This window comes from Carassius carassius, chromosome 27 (genome assembly GCF_963082965.1).
Source record: "Carassius carassius chromosome 27, fCarCar2.1, whole genome shotgun sequence".
Classification (NCBI taxonomy): Eukaryota; Metazoa; Chordata; class Actinopteri; order Cypriniformes; family Cyprinidae; genus Carassius; species Carassius carassius.
The window spans coordinates 29,354,373-29,374,513 of NC_081781.1; the positions used below are offsets into that span (position 1 = coordinate 29,354,373).

Sequence of the window (20,141 nt, forward strand, 5' to 3'; positions counted from 1 at the left end):
AAAGAAACCACATGAGAAAATAAAAACTCTACAAGCATTTTTAGTTGCAAAAGACTAAAAGTACACTGCCATCCTCCAGGCTGCCCAGGAGAGCAGTAAATTACCACAACCTACAAATGAACGCATAAGATTCAAATGAGTAATGATTGGAGAGTTGGTTGAGTATTTCTTACTGTTGTTTAAAATGTATTAATTTTTCTGAAAAAATCCTGTCATATGCACACAAACTGACAGTCACCACTTATAAGCTACTACTAAATATTGTAGAAATGTAATTTTCTGTAAAGTTGCTTTGTAATTATTTGTATCGTAAAAAGCACAGTACAAGTCAAGTCAAGTCACCTTTATTTATATAGCGCTTTAAACAAAATACATTGTGTCAAAGCAACTGAACATCATTCATTAGGAAAACAGTGTGTCAATAATGCAAAATGACAGTTAAAGGCAGTTCATCATTGAATTCAGTGATGTCATCTCTGTTCAGTTAAATAGTGTCTGTGCATTTATTTGCAATCAAGTCAACGATATCGCTGTAGATGAAGTGACCCCAACTAAGCAAGCCAGAGGTGACAGCGGCAAGGAACCGAAATACCATCGGTGACAGAATGGAGAAAAAAACCTTGGGAGAAACCAGGCTCAGTTGGGGGGCCAGTTCTCCTCTGACCAGACGAAACCAGTAGTTCAGTTCCAGGCTGCAGCAAAGTCAGATTGTGCAGAAGAATCATCTGTTTCCTGTGGTCTTGTCCTGGTGGTCCTCTGAGACAAGTTCTTTACAGGGGATCTGTATCTGGGGCTCTAGTTGTCCTGGTCTCCGCTGTCTTTCAGGGCAGTAGAGGTCCCTTCTAGGTGCTGATCCACCATCTGGTCTGGATACGTACTGGATCCGGGTGACTGCAGTGACCCTCTGATCTGGATACAGACTGGATCTGGTGGCTACGGTGACCTCGGAATAAGAGAGAAACAGACAAATATTAGTGTAGATGCCATTCTTCTAATGATGTAGCAAGTACATAGGGTGTTATGGGAAGTGTTTCCGGTTTACCTAATTAATGCAGCCTAAAAATCCTTAGTTAGTCTTAGTTAGTTAGTTTTTCACTAACCACGCATAATATTTTTTTTCTCAAAAACACAATCATGTACATACATGCATTTCACATATTATTACAGCCCAGTTTGTGCTGATTACAGTGAGATTAGTCTTTACCCATTTAGATATTTATAAGAAACTGAAAAAAGCACAAATGTCAGGGCATGACAAAACTTCTCCAGGCCCCAAAAATACCCTTAGACTCCAGAGGGTTAACGGATTTGGATATTAAAAGCATATTAGTATGTTATGTGTAAACCAGGTTAAAGAGATTGGTCTTTAATCTAGATTTAAACTGCAAGAGTGTGTCTGCCTCCCGAATAATGTTAAGTAGGTTATTCCAGAGTTTAGGCGCCAAATAGGAAAAGGATCTGCCGCCCGCAGTTGATTTTGATATTCTAGGTATTATCAAATTGCCTGAGTTTTGAGAACATTGCGGACATAGAGGATTATAATGTAAACAAATAAACTTGAATTGAAAAACTTGAATTTAATTACTGTCCAGAAAGAACAATTTACACCAGTCTATAAAATCTGTCAGTACAGGACCATGATCAAGATCCTCACTGTTTAAAGGGGAAAAAAAATCACTGACTCATCCGCAAACTTGATGATATGATACCTCTCAACTTGTGTTTGACATTCATTAATGTAAAGGACAAATAAAAGAGGTGAAAGAACACATCCTGGTGAACCAGATGAAGAAAAAAGTATATCAGATAAAACTTTGTTTACTTTCACACGTTAAGGCCTATTAGTTAAAAAAATCTGTCAGCCAACTTATCAGCCCATCCATCCATCCATCATCTTCCGCTTATCCGGGGCCGGGTCGCGGGGGCAACAGTCTAAGCAGAGACACCCAGACTTCCCTCTCCCTAGCCACTTCCTCCAGCTCTTCCAGGGGGACCCCGAGGCGTTCCCAGGCCAGCCGGGAGACATAGTCCCTCCAGAGTGTCCTAGGTCTTCCCCGGGGCCTCCTCCCAGTGGGACGTGCCTGGAACACCAGGCACGCTGGCTCCTCTCGATGTGGAGGAGCTCAGAGTAGAGCCGTTGCTCCTCCACATCGAGAGGAGCCAGCTGAGGTGGCTTGGGCATCTACTTCGGATGCTTCCTGGATGCCTTCCCAGCTTCTCACCCTATCTCTAAGGGAGCGCCCAGCCACCCTACGGAGAAAGCTCATTTCGGCCGCCTGTATCCGGGATCTTGTCCTTTCGGTCATGACCCACAGCTCATGACCATAGGTGAGAGTAGGAACGTAGATTGACCATTAAACCAAGAGCTTTGCATTACAGCTCAGCTCCTTCTTCACCACGACAGACCGGTACAGCGACCGCATTACTGCAGAAGCTGCACCGATCCATCTGTCAATATCCCGTTCCATCCTTCCCTCACTTGTGAACAAGACCCCAAGATACCTGAACTCCTCCACTTGAGGCAGGAACTCTCCACCAACCTTATCAGCCCAGAATCAATATTAAATCCTATTTAACCTTTCTGCTAAGATATGAGGCTGGATACAGCTAAAGGCAGATGAAAAATCTACAAAAACTAATTGCACATGTCACCTTTATTTATATAGCGCTTTAAACAAAATAAATTGCGTCAAAGCAACTGAACAACATTCATTAGGAAAACCGCGTCAATAATGCAAAAATGATAGTTAAAGGCAGTTCATCATTGGACATTGCACAAAAGTCTTTGCACCTTCAAGATGTGCTAAAATCATGTTTAATAGAATACTTATCACATCATCAACATCCCTAACAGACCTGTAAGCAAACTGAAACATAAGATAAATTTTGTTGAACCATGGTCAAAAGCTTATCCTTCACAACCTTCCCAAATGTTTCCATAATCAAAGAGGTAAGTGCTTCTGGCCTGTACTAATTTAAACACTTTGGTAAATGATTCTTAGGCACAGGTACAATTATAGTTTCCTTACAGAGATGAGGAACCTTATGAAGGTTCAGTGACATACTAAAAATAAAAATAAAATTTTATAATACGGCATCCAATACATTCAGGGCCTGGACTTTTCCTCTCTTTAACACCCCAGAAAAGTTTTAAGAATGTCTCCCTATCAACACTTGTGCTGTTTTGCTCAAAGGAAGCTTTTTTAAAAGAAGATGAAGATTAAAACCTTTATCCTTGTTATTAAGCCTTGCCAATTTAAGATCCTTCTTAAAGGGTCATGAAACCCCCTGTTTCAGAGGTGCTTTTTCACACCTCCGGTTTAAAGAACTTTCTGAAAAGGGCCGTTGCTGGTGTTGGGGTACACCACATAATGATCTGACATACCTAAGGGAGCTCTACAAAAAGATTTAAATGCTCCTTTCACAGATCCATAGCAAAGATCAAGACATTTCTTATAAGGTCTAAAACAGGTTGCATACTGATAAAAAACACTCAAGGACTTCCCCATTTTACAATGATTAAAATCCCCTATAATGAAGTTTGGTGCATCCAGCGTCATCATTTTAAGTCTTTGCAAAGTTTTTGCAACAATTCTAGTTGCCTATCAACATTAGCCTTCAGGTGAATATAAACAAGCAGTACAAACAGCTGTGGGAACTATCTTGGTACATAATAGGGTTGTAGGGAAACAGATAAAAGATTGATGTGAGGTGACAATAAGTTCAGACAGGACCACTTTGGCAAGTTACTTGAGTTTATTGAACACAATTTAACTTTGGTGGTATGGTTCCTTATGGCGAACCTTATACACTTGTATGGGGGGTACTGTAGGTTCGGGCCATTCCTGAGTACAGAGCCCTTCCCCGTACAGCTAGCCAAATATGCATTACAATACTTCAGCAAATTATATGCAAGTAGAGTTGTCAAAAGACCCGGTACTTAGGTACCAAGTCGGTACTAAAAAAATGAAACTGTCACGGTACCAGGTTTCTTTAAGTACCGGTGGTACCGAGTACCCAGTCAACCCACTTCTTGGCGCATACAGCGCTATGATTTTGCAATGAAGCCGATTGTTACAAAGACATACACAGTCTAAGATACTACAGTGAAAACAGCTGTTGCCGCCTTCAAATTACCACAGCCAATAGCCTACAGCAGGGAAATTGCTCAAATCAAAACTACAATTCTTATGAAGAACAACAAATGATGGAGTAAGAGACATTTAGTTACACTGAATTGTGTATATGATATGCAACATAATTAACTCCTTTAGCATCAGTTTCACAATATGATCTAAAATTGTGCCCTGGCTAATGTATGCACTCTAGAAATGTACTCTTTCACACAGTAACAACAGACACCAGATTTTCTTTTTCTTTTTCCAGACAAAGCATTAGTTCAGTTGCCTCTTTGGTCTATGCTCTACGCCACTCAGTTTTAGGAAGGTGGCAACATGGACCAGTTGCATGACAACATGTTCTCATCCTTGAAAAGTGGAATATAAATATATATGTTTCAGTTTTGGTTTCAGTTGTCCTTTATGTAAGTGCATAGTGTAAACTCTTAAAGCAATATCCCAACACTAGACTGCAGATTCATTCAGTGTTTTGTATTAAATGCTGGGCAGCACAGGCACACACACACAGTTGAATGAGTCATTCACAGCACAAGCCATGACATCATTCATCTGTTTGCTTGAAATGTAATATGAGCAATGGGGGAGAAAGATCTAGAAGTGAAGGAAAACAGAGGTGGGGGGAAATGAAGTGCCTTTTGGAATTGCAGTGTTTTAGAACACGACTCATACTAACTAAATTTCTCCCACACATACTGAACATGTTGTTAGCAGCAATTCAGGCATTTCATGAAGTGATTGAACTAGACTGATTCATTGTAACACATGTCAGGACACTGCATGAGTTACTTTAAAACCCTCTGGAGTCTAATGGTATTTTTGGGACCTGGAGAAGTTTTGTTGTGCCCTGACATTTGTGCTTTTTTCAGTTTCTTATAAATATCTAAATGGCTAAAGTCTTATCTCACTGTAATCAGCACAAACTGGGCTATACTAATATGTGAGCAGCATGTATGTACATGATTGTGTTTTTGAGAAAAAAAAAATGTTATGCATGGTTAGTGAAAAACTAAAAATGTTAAATCACTTGAATAAGGCGATAAAACACATACAGAACATTGGTTCCCGTGACTTTTGAGAACTGGAGCTTGTAGCCTAGATTTTTTCTTTCTAAATGATGTGAAAATCATCTTCTTTACCCACTCACAGAAAACAATAAAATTTTCTAAGACACTTTTTGTTGGTAAAAGTCATATGTGAGTAGGCATCAACTATCATGAATATCATTGTGATTTACACCAGAGAAGACAAAGACCTGCATAATGAGCTGCATAATGAGCTGCATAATGAGCCTCTAAGTCAGCTGTGTCACTGTGAGGGAAGAGTTACAAGAAAGAATGTGAGGACAAAATAAATATATAATTTTATTTTGTAGTTTATTTAGAATATATTTAATTATCCCACAACATAATTTAATATTCACTTGCGAGTGCAGATAATCAGTTTATTAGGAACAATCAAAGCTGTCTTTCAAAGAGATTTTTTTGCATCAATACTCCAGTCACACAATCCTTCAGAAATCCTTTTAACAATCTGATTTTCTACACACAAAAAACAAAAAAAACAAATCTTTGTTACTATTATTATTAATGTTGAAAAGAGCTGAGAATATTTTTTTCAGGTTTTTTTTTTGGGGGGGGGTGGGTTAAATAGAAAGAACAGCATTGTTTGTTAAAGTTACATTTATTTGTAAAATTTATATTATTTACATCAAGATTTTGAATGGTATAGTATTGTATATTGTTATTGAAACGTCATAATGTTTCACTTGATTATACATTTAGTCAGGAATTATAGTTTGGAAAAAGTCTTTGGATAAAGTCTAACTAGTTGTAACGGGGCTGTTCTAGGTGGGGATTGAACCCGGGTCTGTTGGGTCCAAAGTCACTGAGTTAATGGATTGAGATAACTCCCCACTAAATGAATCCAAGAGCAGGGATGATCAAATGGCCAGGAGTCGTGGGTCTTCAACAAGACAAAGCTTTACTAATAGAAGGTGCAACAAAACAAGAGAAGTCATGCTTACAAAAAAACAGTACAAAGAAAAATAGACACAAGGGTCCAAAGACTTAAACTTTAACAGACTTAGCTTGCAACAGGTAACATAGGCTCAAGACTGAACAATAAGGCATGGCACAAACACACTTAAATAGGGCAAGACACAGGTGTGATGCATCAGGCATAATGAGTGGTAGTGTTCAGCAGGAATCTGGTGAGGGTCGCCACCTGCCGACCAGGAGGAAAATAGCAGTCCAGTTAAGCATTCCTTACAGGAGTCCCCCCTCTAAGAACGGCTACTGACGTTCACTCGGTGGAGTCTTTGGGTGCGACGAAAATCCGTAATGAGCGTAGGGTCCAGAATGTCTCGAGCAGGCACCCATGAGCGCTCCTCTGGGCCGTAACCCTCCCAGTCGACCAAATACTGTACTTTTCCTCGGACCTGACGAGAATCCACCAACCTACGCACAGTGTAAGCTGGTTGTCCATCGACAATACGGGCAGCTGGGGCAGTCTTGTGAGCTGGGGACAGAGAAGAACAAACAACAGGCTTTAGCCGAGAGACATGAAACATTGGGTGAATCCTCATGGACCTGGGCAGCTGTAGGCGGTAAGCTACTGGATTTATTTTGAATGTATTTTGAATCTGAATGTAGGTTTGGTTTCTGTTGTCTGTCCAGATGAGGAATGGTTGCTTGGCCCCTTCCAACCAATGCCTCCACTCCTCCAAAGCCACCTTTACTGCCAACAGCTCTCGGTTTCCAATATCATAATTCTTCTCTGCTGCAGTTAGTCGTCCAGACAGATAGGCGCATGGGTGAAGCTTGTTGTCGACCCTGGCTCTCTGGGACAAGACTGCCCCTACCCCTACATCAGAAGCGTCAACCTCCACCACAAAGGGCAACTCTGGGTCTGGAAGGGTTAAGATAGGGGCAGATGTAAAGAGTCTCTTCAGCTTGTTAAAAGCTTGATTGGCCTTCTCAGTCCACATGAATGACCGGGCAGACTTCTTGGTGAGTGCGGAGAGAGGTTCTGCCACAGAGCTGAAGTTTCTAATAAATCTTCTATAAAAGTTTGCAAACCCAAGAAAACGTTGTACCTGCTTCACGGAATTAGGTTGAGGCCATTCCTGCACTGCTCGCACCTTGCCAGGATCCATCTGGATGTTGTCCTTGGAAATGATGAAGCCAAGAAATGGGGTTGAAGACACATGAAATTCACTCTTTTCCAACTTGACGAAGAGGCTGTGTTTAAGTAACTGGGACAGGACCTGTCGAACATGTTGAATGTGTTCTTGATAGTTGCGTGAGAAAATAAGGATATCGTCAAGGTAGACAAAAACGAACTTGTTCAGCATCTCCCGTAAGACATCATTAATCAGCACCTGGAAGAAAGCTGGGGCATTGACCAGGCCAAAGGGCATTACCCTGTACTCATAGTGGCCCGTCGGGGTGTTGAAAGCAGTCTTCCACTCGTCCCCTTCTCGAATCCTGTCCAGATGGTAGGCATTTCGGAGATCTAATTTAGTGAATATGGTGGCACCTTGCAGGATCTCAAATGCAGAGGTCATCAGGGGCAGGGGGTAGCGATTCTTAATGATGATGCGGTTGAGACCCCTGTAGTCGATGCAAGGCCTGAGGTCACCATCCTTCTTCTCAACAAAGAAAAAACCCTGCTCCAGCAGGTGAGGTTGAAGTACGAATAAAACCATTATCCAAGGCTTCCTTGAGGTACTTCTCCATGGCGGTCCTCTCTGGGGCAGAGAGAGAGTAAAGCCTACCCCGCGGTGGGCATGCTCCAGGAACCAAGTCTATGGCACAGTCATATGGTCTGTTGGGGGGAAGGGAGGTGGCTCGGGACTTGCTGAAGACTTCCTTGAGGTCAGCATACTCTGGACAGATCAGGGAGACACACAGGAGGCATAATACTCTGGGTCTTCGAAATGGGAAGCTGCAGTGCATCCATGGCCTGGGGAACTTGAGGCGACTCAGTTTAAATCTGCCACCGCGAAGTGCCCAGCATTTCACCCTGAGATACGGGTAGCTCTTGAGTATCAGACCTGTCTGGATTGAGATTGGCAAGGCACCTGGATAGTGTCGTCATTGGCTCTGGGCATACCTCCAGTTTCTCAGTAGAACGGCAAAAAGAAAGAGCAGAAACACAACAGTTAGTTCCCCAACCTTTAACTACGCCTCTAGACCAGTCAATATTTGGGTTGTGACAAGTTAGCCATGGAAATCCAAGAACTAAGGGGAGTTCTGGTAACTGGATAAGAAAAAACTGTATTAGTTCCTTGTGACCCCCGACTTCAAATTGAATAAACGAAGTGCAGTGACTAAACTGTCCCGACCCCAGTGGTCTGCCGTCGAGAGCGGTGATGGTTAGAGGCTTCTGGAGGAGCCTGGAAGGAATGCCCAAACGTCTGGCTACATCTAGGTCCAAAAAGTTCCCAGCAGCCCCAGAGTCGATGAAAGCACCAAGCTGGTGATTCTGGTTGTTGTGGAAGATGGTGGCTTGGATAGTGACTTGGATAGAGGTTGTAGGATGAGGGAAGATATCTACTCTCGTTCCAGTTCCCCCTTTCCTGGACGAGAAATGGCTTTTCCCGACGATTCAGGACAGTTGGAGCGGAAATGGCCAGACTTTCCACAGTACAGACGGCGTCACTCCCTCATCCGTCGATCCCTTTCTGTCTGGGTTAATCTGGTTCAACCCAGCTGCATGGGTTCCTCTAGATCACTGGGTTTCCCGAGTGGTTCAAAAGTATTGGAAAATTCCTGAGGACGATACACACTGGTCTCCCGACGTCGTTCCTGTTGTCGTTCTCGGAGACGATGATCTATTCGGATAGCCACCTCAATTAAAGATTCCAAATCTGGAGAAGGGTCTCTAAAAGCCAACTCATCCTTAAGTTCCGGAGACAAGGCCTGGTGGAATGTGGCCCTTAAAGCTCGCTGGTCCCAGCCACTCTCTGAAGCTAAGGTACGAAACTCAATGGCAAACTCCGCCACGCTTCGAGTGCCTTAAGAGAGTCAAACGGTAGTCCACATCACCTGTGCTGGCTGGATGCTGGAAGACTTTCTTCATTTCAGCAATGAAGCTGCCACTGTTTGCAGTGAGTGGTCCCTGTTGGTCCCACAAAGACGAGGCCCAGTCTAAAGCCTTGCCAGTAAGAAGGGTAATGATGTAAGCAACTTTGCTACTCTCTGTGGGGAAGCTGCCAGGTTGTAACTGAAATATTAGGGTGCACTGAGTGACGAACCCACGACACTTCTCGGGACTGCCATCAAATCGTTCTGGTGCTGGTAATTTGGGTTCTGACAGGGCGGCTACCACTGCTTGAGAAGGATTACCATGTGACAGCTGAGGCTCTTGTGACAAAGAGGCTGGAGCCTGAAGATTTAATTGTTGAAGAATCTCGGTAAGGATCTGCTCATGTTGCTGAATGGCAGCAGCTTGCCCTGATATGGCAGACAGAATACGATCCACATTAGATGGTGGTGGACTCTCCTCCGCTGGATTCATGTCTTCTGGTTCAGTCTTGCTGTAACGGGGCTGTTCCAGGTGGGGATTGAACCCAGGTCTGTTGGGTCCAAAGTCACTGAGTTAATGGATTGAGCTAACTCCCCACTAAATGAATCCAAGAGCAGGGATGATCAAATGGCCAGGAGTCGTGGGTCTTCAACAAGACAAAGCTTTACTAATAAAAGGTGCAACAAAACAAGAGCAGTCGTGCTTCCAAAAAACAGTACAAAGAAAAATAGACACAAGGGTCCAAAGACTTAAACTTTAACTTTAACAGACTTAGCTTGCAACAGGTAACATAGGCTCAAGACTGAACAATAAGGCATGGCACAAACACACTTAAATAGGGCAAGACACAGGTGTGATGCATCAGGCATAATTAGTGGTAGTGTTCAGCAGGAATCTGGTGAGGGTCGCCACCTGCCGACCAGGAGGAAAATAGCAGTCCAGTTAAGGATTCCTTACACTAGTAAAATGTTTAAACGTTATGTGAAAACTAGTACAAGTATATAAATAAATATAAAGAGACTTACTCATGTTTATGATCTCGGCTGAATAAAGTGCTTCATTCTTTTTTTACTGAGGAAATCCAAATCTCAAATCCTCAACCACATCACATCTTTTTGGGGTGAATTATGTCCTATTCCTCTCATTTTAAAGCAAACAGTAAAATAAAAAAACTTGAACAGTCTAGCTGTGTTGTCTTCTGTTGTGTGGGCGTATTCAAGCCGCACGCTTCAGTGAAACATTAGAATCTGAAATAGAGCGTTCAGCGCGGGGGCGTGGTCACATATAGATATAATGAAGAGAGATGTGAAAAATGGACATCGCGTTGTTTTCATATGATTACTTTATCACAGAATATTTGTTTAAAAGTAGACATGTCAGGCTTTCTATGGATATCTCTCTCATGTCTCTTCGTTGAGTATTCACAGAGTTACAGTTCATTTTAATGATACGTTTGTAAATTAAGATCAGCGCAGACAAAGGCTGCAGACAGCACACCTTGTTTGTTATGTTTATTTTATAAATGCACATAGTTTTGTTGTTATTATGTCTTTATACAAAAAAAGTAAACCCTTTACAGATTCGATTGATGTATTGCTCTTATCTGTACGATTAAAACTGAAAGTGTAAGTGTAATTTAAGTTCTTTTCTGGGTTATCAGGAGAAAATGCCTCATAATGCGTATATGCGTTAATCGACTCTAGAGGGTTAATGCAGGGCTGCTGCAGGACTTTTAAGAGCCAAACAAATGCAGAACGTACATTAATAAATATTTTCTATATTTAATACAATCACACCTGTGTGATTTAAATCATTCAGCGCGTCATATACAGGTAGACTCTTAAAAAGGTAGCTAGCTAGTGGACTTATCTATCTCAGAGAACAATTGGTTCAAATAGTTTAATCTCATTGAACATTTGTAATGTTATTGCTGTTATTATTGCCTCATCTCAATTTTCACATCTGTTAATGTTACTGGTGCTACTGTTATCATGTAGTTGCACTCAATTTGTACGTTACTGCATTATTGTTTTTTTTCACATAAGTTACTGTACTGTACATTTGAATGTATAGATATCATATACTATAATTCTACTCTATCCTCGCATATATATATATATATATATATATATATGACAATAAACGGTTTGAATCCTTGAATATAATAAGGTGCTAAATTCAAATCTGCATTTGCTGGCTGGTGCTAAGCTAGATGTAGATGCGTGTTTACAGGAGTGTGTATTATAGCCAATCATACACAATGCTACTGAGCTAATGAATGCATGGAATAATCAGAGGTGTTCAGATGAGTCATCGCTAAAATGCAGATGTTTTCTTCATTCGCTCACTGACTGAATACCTCTTTCTGGCGAATTCTCTCATCAGAAACGACATTTAACAGTTACATTTTAATAATTTAGCTGACGCTTTTATCTAAAGCGACTTACAAATGAGAACAATAGAAGCAATCAGACCATGCCGTGACAAGTCTCAGTTAGTCTAGAACAGAACACATAGCTATACAACAAAGTGCAAATGTGTGTACATATATGTAAGATGTTAATTGCATGTGTAAACTGTGTAAGTGATTTTAATAGTAGTTTTTGAGAGTATCTGAAGTAGATTTTCAGGGAAAATGTATAAAGTAAATTTTCTTTGCTCTCTTTCTGTACAATGAAATTGTTATTAGTAGCCCAACTTGCAATGTTTTTATTCACTTTAATTTTCAATGTTATATTCACATATAAACTCAGTCATATTAAAAATATGTTATGGCATCACACCCATATCTGTTGTCACAAGACAACCCCCCGACCACCCAATTTGTGCTCCCTCAAAAATAATGAGTGCATAATGCCCCTGAAATCAGGTAAGGAAAATCACAATACTGGCAAAACTCCATATGGTTGTCACAGAGTGCTCAGGCTCATTTCCCAGCCAATCATAGCACACCCCATCTCCTGAGTTTTAATCACTGGCACCTGTTGGTAATTCACTCACCCATCAACCACCACATATAAGCATGCACCTCAGTCTCACTAGTTGTCCGATCTTGTGACTACACAGTGGAATCTGCCTCTGGTCTAGTTACTAGCATCGACTTACCAGTCTATTTACCTTCTCTCCAGTGAATATCTCCTCTTCTCCAGCGAGTATGTCCTTTTCTCCAGCGAATTTCTCCTCAGATCTCCTGCCAAGAATACTCCTACATCGTCACTGAGGTGTGTGCCCCTATCACCCTATCTGTCGGCCTTTCAGTTCTCCTGTAAGAGATCAACCACGCATTCCATCTCTAAGTAACTATCTCCTTGACGGATCTGCTCACCTGTTGATCTCCCCTTCATTCTCATTGCTCTCTTGTTTCAATAAATCATACCAGTTCATACTAACCTTCTGTCTCAGAGTCTGCATGTTACAATGGTATGAGAAATCTAGGGCTTGATTTGGATTTAATGGAGATTTTATAAGAGAAAATACATTTAAGGTTTCTTAAATATGAAATCTAACAGTAAATTTGTTTTATTATTAAAAGTGACATCATATGAAAATCTGAATTTTTCTGTTTAAGTGCTAAACTCGGGTCATCTACCAACCATGAAAACGAACAACCCAGTAAATATTTTTAAATCTGCACGTATCCATGCACAGTAGAACGTTTCCCACCACTGAGTTGCCAATGGTCTACCAGTTCTAACACCATGGTGAAAGTTCAAGCAGAGCATGCTAACAATTCTGCCTTTGGCTGCACTGACAAGCACAGAACACTGTTTAGAGTCCCAGCCTCCGAGGAGACAAGAGAGCAGTGGATTTATTGATTTTGTTTGCTGTATATTATGCTACTGCCACACAGATCTAATATAAACATGCAATTTCTTTCCCAGCTGTTTACCTTAATAGACATAACTGACTGCTTTTATAGCTCATGTGATTTTTTTTTTTTCTTTTTTACATTCCATATTCCAGATTTTTATTTGACACATACATTGTTATATGGAGAGCATATTACCAGCAGTGAAATGTAAGTCAGGTCCACTCCATGGACAGTGCAATTATTAAATAATACAAACACAAGACAATTATATATAAATATGGTATGAAAAAAGTCAGATAAAAAAGTATAAACTAAAATGTGCAGGACAGTATACTGTAGACTTAATAAATATTATGAGCAGGAATGTACAAGAGAAGAATGTGCAAAAGGTTGTACAGGCTATTTGCATAGCAGCAATAGAGGTAATAAAAAAAATAGTAAAAAATGAACAAATGATAGAAAATGCTTTGTGCTAGTGACAATTCAAGTATATTAAGTATCTTACTGATAATTAAGTGAAGTCATGAGAGACTGAGTTTGAGTTTAGGAGCCTGATGGCCTGGGGGAAGAAGCTCCTCCTAAGTCTCTCGGTTTTTGCCTTCAAGCTACGGAAGAGCTTATCAGATGGCAGTCCGATGAAAAGACATTTACCAGGGTGGTTATAGAGTCCTTAATGATTTTAACAGCTCTGCATTTTCAGCATTTGAGGTAGATGTCCTGCTGGATAGGGTAGAGCAGACCCTGAGATGTGCTCAGCTAAGCGCACAACTCTCTGCAGGGCTTTGCAGTCTTCACTAGAGCTGTTCCCATACCACACTGAGATACACTGAGTCAATACACTTTTTATGGCTCCTGAATAGAAAGTTTTCAGGATTGCTGGTGAAACCTGGAATTTCCTCAGCTGTCGTAGATGGTACAGTCTTTGCCTGGCTTTACTAACCTGTGTTTAAATGTGGGTAGTCCAAGTCAGGTCCTCTGAGATGTTTACACCAAGGTACTTGAAGCTGCTCACCCTCTCTACAGGGGTCCCAATGATCATAAGAGGAGTATAGGGCCACTGCTGTCTCTTCCTGAAGTCCACAATCAGCTCACATTCATAAAGAGACAATTGTCCTGGCACCATGATGTGAGTTTCTCTACCAATTATGTGGATTCATTATTGCTGGAAATGAGGCCCAGAACCACAGTACCATCAGCAAATTTGATAATAAATGTGGAGCTGTGGGAAGACACACAGTTATGTCTGCTCCTACGTTCAGGGTGATTGGAGTTGGAGGTGAACTGACCTACTTTCACCACTTGAGGTATGCCGGTGAGGAAATCAAGAATCCAGTTGCAGAGTGAAAAATTCAGGCCGAGGCACGTATTGTTTTTTATAAGTTTCTCAAAGACCTTATCCTGTGTGCTGACGCACGTGCAATATATTTTTACAGAGATCTGAATGCAGGGTTTCAATTGGACGATTTTTTCCGTTTGGTGAAATATTGATTTGGATTTCTCTGGGGAATGGGCTAAGTAACTGATTCTAACATTTTCAGCCAAATTCTAATTGGGATTTCTATAGGACATTGCTGTTTTATTGCATAGTAGACTCTACATACTGGTGCTGATTTTTACGCCACATTTTTTTAAGTTTACATTGATTTGATAAGGTCATAGGTTTTACATCCTATGACACTTTCTATAATTTTGTAAAATAGTTATTGGTGCCAAATTGAATCAAAAGCTTTTTTAAAGTCAATAAAGCATCCATATGTTTTACCTTTATCTTTGTTAACATGTTTTTCAATTAGAGTATGTTATGTATAGATGTGGTCAGATCTGATATGATACCGTAATCCAATTCTGCTCAGTACATTGTGTGTGGTGATGAAGTCTAATTGTCGAGCATTTATTATGCTACAGAATAACTTTTGCAGGTTGCTGCTCACACGGTGAGCATGATTTCACCAAGTACAACATTTTCCTGGATCAACATCCTTGTTGATCCTGGAACAACATTACAATCAACCAATCAGAATTGAGATATAACTTTTCAGGAAATATCTGTTTTAGGCTTTTGATCGGGATTAGGTGCTTCTACACTTGTTAATCCCCCTCTGTCAAGCTCCTGAAGTTTGCAGATGACACTACAGTCATCAACCTCATTAAGGGACAGATTCGAGTCAAACCCCCCTGCACTCCCCCCACTCACCATCATGAACAGCACTGTGACCAGTGTTGGGGAGTAACTAGTTACATGTAACGGCGTTATGTAATTTAATTACAAAATTATTGTAACTGTAATTAGTTACAGTTACTATGAAAAAATGAGTAATTAAATTACAGTTACTTATGAAATTTTTAACGATTACAAAGGGGATTACATTTGAATATTTACACACATCCACATACAGATTTAACTGATTTCTTTCCCAAATTGCACTGACTATTCTGAGACATACCGCCCTAATAATTTCCGGGATGCGGAAATACAGTCTGGTTCGTAGAATCCAGTCATAAAAACGGAATGCCTAACGCGGACGGAATATGCCACATTTTGGATGACTAAATCAAAAGTAGGTCAGTACACTTGAATCAAAACATGACATGGACTAGTGTCTGTGAATATAAAGCCCCAAAAATGCAATATATGACTTGCACATTCTGCGTGTCTGTGGAAATCAGGCGCGGACTGGACACCGGGAGAACCGGGACAATTCCCGGTGGCCTGGCAGCCGATTTTGCCCCGCTATTTAATATCATTATTGTATAATTGCCTGCCGAATGTACTAAAGCGATCATTTGCGAATCCGCCATTTGATAATTAAATCTCTAATAAGTCATGAATTGTTAGTCATGACTCGCGCGCTCTCCGCGCCTCCGCCAAACGGTTTGGATCAGACTCGGAGTAATCAATGCTAGAGAGAGAGAGAGAGAGAGAGAGAGAGAGAGAGAGAGAGAGAATAAAGTGCACTGTGGAAGCGCACAGCTGGAGCAGAGAAGCAGAACTACTGTTCAGGGTTTCAGGTCAGTTTCATCTGTAAAGATGCTTTTTTTTGTCTTTTTTTATTTTATTTTATTTAATCAAGCAGCAGCACGTTGCTCACCAGTCATCACTCAAAATACTATATAAAGGACATCATTATTATCTGTTGTAATGTTATAGTAGTAATTTAGCTGAAAAAAATTCCGATTTTTTTTATAGGTTTAGGGGGAGCTACGACAGACAACAACACAACCCATACGAAAATTAACATTTTAATATTTAACTATAAATCCAGAGAAAATGGTTACTATTGTTTAAATGTGGTAACCAAAAATGTAAAATTATTTTACAAATGTATTTATTTAAAAATAAATACAAATCCATTTGCAAAAAAAACTAACAAAAACAAAACAAGGTTATTTTACATTTATATAGGCTAATAAAAGCAAGGTTAATTTTTGTAAGGGAAAAACATGACTCGTGTACAGTATTAGGATTTTCTATAAAGATATTGTAGTATTGTAGAGTATTGTATTGTAAAGTATAGTTTTGTTCAATCTTGAGTATTAAAGTCATGAGAGAGATGGATAACAGGGCAAAATAAAGAGACTGGAGAGAAAAATGGAAGTGAAGGTGCAGTTCAGGAGAGAACTTTTAATTATTTAGCATGTCCCCAAATTAAAGATTTAAACCTTTTTTTATGTCAGGTCCATACAAAAAATAGTTTTGTCCATGAATTTGTTTGTATGAGTTTGAATTTTCCAGTCCGAATTTTTTTCCAGTCCGCCCCTGCTGTAAATGAATGGCAAAGACATGGTTTCATTTACTACACATAGGCCTGCTGAAGCTCGCAGTGTTTTCAACCTCTGCCGCCTCAATATAGGAGTACACGAGCACATAAACATAATTTCTAGAACTGCTTTGTGTCACTTCATGTGCATTTTACTTATTTTGAGAAAACTATCACCATATACAAAGAGACAGCAGTTTAAAAAAAAACACCAATGTTTCAGGAGTTTATTACACAGAATACGTCACATGCTTATTAGATAACTGTATTTAAGTTGATGTATATGCTTTTATTTATTATTCTTTAATTAAAAAAAAGTAATCAAAAAGTACTCAAAAGTAATTAGTTACATTACTTTAATAAAGTAATTGAAAAAGTTACACTACTATTACATTTTAAACAGGGTAACTTGTAATCTGTAACCTATTACATTTCCAAAGTAACCTTCCCAACACTGCCTGTGTGTATGATGATATGTGAGGGCGTGCCAAAACCCTCGCACCAGAGTTTTGTTGTTTTACGGCCTGGAAACTTATCAGTCTTTCTCCTTATATGAACTTCCCCTTGGAATCCAAGAAAATGCCAATGTCAGCCTTTGTTTTCACTGGCTGTTTCTCAGCTGGGGTCGTAGCTGTACTGTTTTTCGGAAGGGTTTCTGGGATTGGGGGGCTGCAGGTGTTTCTGCTTCTAGACTCCTCTCTCTCTCTGTCTCTCTCTCTCTGGTGCGAGAGCCTGTCTGTGCATTGAGCATGTACACAAATCTAGACAATAACAACAATAACTTAAGAAGACTATTTAAATGTTAAGGTAGTATCATCTCGCATAAAATAGTATGTTAGGTGAGGTTGTGAGGTCAGTGCTACTATAGTGAAAAATAAATATACTTAATTGTATTTAAAATATATTTATTTCATGTAAAGTATTCTATAAATAGACTGACATGTCTATATAAACTGAAAATACATTCTAAATGTAGTTATTTCATGCTTTCATCAAGCACAAACTTAGTGCTACACAAATTCATTTGTAAAATACTATACTTTTTACAAATGCATTTGGGGAAGGATGAAATATATAAATTTATATTTAATAAAGTACACTGACTGGGTTCTTAATTCCATCTACTACCTTTAAAACTTGTTAAAAGTGATTTTTACATACATACTTACTCTATATAAACTAACTTGGACGTAACCTTTGAAAGAGGACACCACTTCATAACCCCAATGACATGTCCATGCTCACTCATCCCAACAACTAGAGTCAATAAGGGATGAATGAAGCAACACATCTTATGTTCCTGTAGCTGTATGAAGGCCATACAGTGTATGTCTGTGGGGATTGTTTGCATTGTATGTTGTACTATAATTTAAGTTGTAGGAGTTCTCACCTAAGACTATGGCACAAAAAGCAATATCACATACTGTGTATTGATATTTGTTTGTTCCTTCACCCCTTCAAAATGTATTAAGTATTTTAATAATGTTATTTTAACATCGACCCTAAATATAGGCTGCAATATGTTCAGTGAACAATATGTTCTCCTCACCTTATATTTATGGAGCTCTGAAATTCACCAACAATCAGTTTTACTGTACTTCTTCTAAACATCTGAACTCAGTAGATTGCACATTATTGGGAATCTGTGTTTCAGATTTGGCACATTTTTTCAGAAGAAACCTTTAGAGCCTAGAAACTCATTGCAGCTAAAGACTAAATTAAATCTGAGAATGATTAAATTATTTTAAGATGATGCTGTGTAATTTATTTATTTTTTTGTTTTTTAAGATGAGACTTTCTTTTTTTGGGCAAACCAAAGAAAATGTGAGGTATATGAATTGAAACATCCAGTATGTTTTTCCTAACAGGTGCTCTAAGTGTAGAGTTTCCAAACACAACTTTTGCCTACAGCACAAATGCATCAATGGGTGATTTGCAAATAAAACAATTTAATTTGTTAAATACTGAAGTAACACTTCAGTAATTTATTGTAGTTATGATTAAATGTACAATACAATACACTGTATTTGAGTTCTACTTGAGTATAAAAATAGTATGGATAAAAAGAAATGTTTTGAGTTGCAAACAATTATAATCATAATTCATAAAGATTCATAAAGATGCTTTGTGTAGTTATGAACTTTACTTTTTCAATAATTTAACCACATGCCAAATAGTTTCAATTTTGCATGGTCGTAAAGTAGCTTTAAATTCATATATGACCTTAGACCAGGGATAGGCAACTCCGGTCCTGGAGGGCCACTATCCTGCAGAGTTTAGCTTCAGCCCTCATAAAAACTGTCTCAGGTTACGTATGTAACCATAGTTCCCTGAGTAGGGAACGAGACACTGCGTCCTCTAGGGGCGGCTATGGGGAACAGCTCGTCGTGACCCGTGTCTGAAGCATACATTGAAAAAAACACCAACTTGTTGGCCGGCGACAGCCTCCTACGTCACTACCGGCGCGACTATAAATCAGCACCGGGAGAGCACGTCACTATCTTCTTCATCTGAAGCTTGCGTCCGAGGCATGGCAGGGAGCTAGAGGACGCAGTGTCTCGTTCCCTACTTAGGGAACTATGGTTACATACGTAACCTGAGACAGTTCCCTTTTTGAGGGAACTTCGAACTGCGTCCTCTAGGGGCCGCTGTTGGGAACAGCATACCCTCGCCGCCATGCTGAGGGGAATGCAGGCCAGAATCATGGCAAGCACTAAGTACCAACTCTACCATTTCCATGGGAGTTGCCCCCGGGATGTTTAGACGGCTGTCTGTGACAGTACCCCTTACGGCCAAAAGGCCTAAGCTACATACCCAACTTAATTGTTAGGGCCTCGGCCCAGGGTAGAGCTGAAGGCTTGGAATCAGGAAAGATTCCTTTAAAGGGATAAGGCTAAGAACCTAGCATTTCTACCAAGTCTTTTCTGTCACACAGGGGCTACCGCTAACTTACGCATAAGCTTGCTGAAAGAGCTGTCTCGACAGTTCTCTAGTAGCAACACCCTGTTTAGATAGGTATCCGAGGATACATAAGTGAAGTGGCGCCCAGGATGAACGGGGCTTTTACCAACTCAAGAAAGGGCACGAAGCAACCGCGCGAAACCCTCATTATATAGGATTTTAGAAAGAATGCAGAATACTAGAGTGCGAACTTACCACAGTGTGGATTTCAGAAAGTGTGCAAAGACTTCACGTGCACACTTACCATAGCATGGATTTTCAAATACTGTTCTAAGGAGGGGCTCTCGTGGCACTCCGATAGAGCAGCTCATAGATGGAATAGTGTATCTCAAAACAGTATGTTTGAGAGTCATCAACTCGATCTATGGAAACAATACTGGAGCGCTCTGGGGAAAAAACAGAGAACTCAGTCTCATATGAGAGAAGAACTCCGAGCTCAGAGTA

At 40.1% G+C, this 20,141-nt stretch overlaps 1 protein-coding gene across 3 annotated transcripts in view; it reads left to right on the forward strand.

Annotated features, from left to right (window-relative positions):
- scara5 (scavenger receptor class A, member 5 (putative)) overlaps positions 1–20,141 on the forward strand; it is a 189,506-nt gene that overhangs the window by 92,955 nt on the left and 76,410 nt on the right. The window lies entirely within an intron of this gene.